Source organism: Octopus bimaculoides, chromosome 22 (genome assembly GCF_001194135.2).
Source record: "Octopus bimaculoides isolate UCB-OBI-ISO-001 chromosome 22, ASM119413v2, whole genome shotgun sequence".
In the NCBI taxonomy this organism is placed as follows: domain Eukaryota; kingdom Metazoa; phylum Mollusca; class Cephalopoda; order Octopoda; family Octopodidae; genus Octopus; species Octopus bimaculoides.
Genome location: NC_069002.1, coordinates 32,586,178 through 32,587,710, shown reverse-complemented (window position 1 = coordinate 32,587,710; position 1,533 = coordinate 32,586,178). Strand labels below are relative to the sequence as shown.

General features: G+C 38.0%; 1 protein-coding gene across 4 annotated transcripts in view; it reads left to right on the top strand.

The window, feature by feature from the left end:
- The window catches only part of LOC106869634 (uncharacterized), a 671,006-nt gene that overhangs the window by 343,170 nt on the left and 326,303 nt on the right, over window positions 1-1,533 (top strand). The gene's annotated exons all lie outside the window — the stretch shown is intronic.

Sequence of the window (1,533 nt, the reverse complement as noted above, 5' to 3'; positions counted from 1 at the left end):
CCTGTCCAAATGAAATATCGATCAAAGTAATCGATCGATGATTTCCATGCTAGAGGAGTTTGGTTCCGAAGAACAGACCAATAATTATTGAACCGCGACATCAATATCTATACACATACCAACATAGACATGTGTGTGTATATATGTATATATAAAGTGTGTGTGTGCGTGAGTGAGTGAGTGTGTGTCTATGCATGTATCCCTACACGCCTATATGCGTACCTACCTATATACATACATACCTGCCTACATACCCACCTTCTTATATACTCGTATACACAAATACATAAACTTCGATACCTGTATAGAAAAATATACATACACACATCTATAAAAGCTACATTCTAGAATTTTTGACATTTTTTTCCGTAAAGACACATTAATTTCAAAGAAATGCAAATCTCTATTCTCCTTTGAAATAGAATCCAATGACTTCAATGGATTTGTTTTAGCGCTCCAGCCACGCCGTGAATACTCCACCGAACTCCTCCAAATGGAAAGTGTCCAGGAAATCTTGTTACAGCCTTCTTCATCTTCTCCTGCAGCTTGGAGAACAATAACAAGTCAAAGAGAGCAAGCTCTGTACTGTATGGAGTGTGTGGAACAATTTGATGTGCATCTCTGTCATCTAGCTTGTTACCAGGATGGAATTATGGGCTGATGCATTGTCTTAGGGTAGGCACCATCAACCCCAATGAAAAGCTCTCTCATCGCTCCGCGAAACTTTCTCAAACTATTCTTTGTTAACCCTATCGCCAGAGGAATCCCAGTGGTTTTAGATGATAACCTTGCTGTCGAAAAAGGCAATTATCATGAGCTGGAACAACGTGCAAGAAAGTGTTTTGTTTATGAACACAAAGCCTATTCGATCTGGAAATCGAAACCGTGATCTCACGATCCGGAGTTCAACATCCTAACCGCAAGAGAAGTTAGACAATGTTCAGAATACTTTTGTAAGAAAATCAGGTGAATTTTGAACCAATGACGTGCATGAATTATTAACACATAGAAATAACAGTCAGGTGGCTTTCAAATCATAGTCTATAGACTTCAAATACGAAGGCAACAGATCAGATAATGATGTTCCCCAGACAGATCGTATCAGTAAAATTGAAATGTTTTAAGCTTAGGTCAGCGTGATCAGATCTGAACTTAGGCTGAAAGAAAAACCAAACATCTACAATATCAAACACAGCAACAACAGTAGCAGCAAAACCGAAAATGACGACGATGACAACGACTACAGAACATTTCGTTACACGTTACACGATTCTCTGGCTGACGTCATTATGTAAGTAAGATGTTATGTTAACAAATACAGCACAAACACTAATATTGATCGGAATCAGCAGGTTGAGCGATCGTGCTGTGTACGTGATGTGTATAGATTTATATAGATGTGTATGCATGTGCTTTATGTTGCATGTGTATGGTATGTACGTGCGGGCATCATATGTATGTAGCTGGGAAATAGGTGTGTGTGTGTGTACGTCTCTATATATTATATATATATATATATATATATATATATAT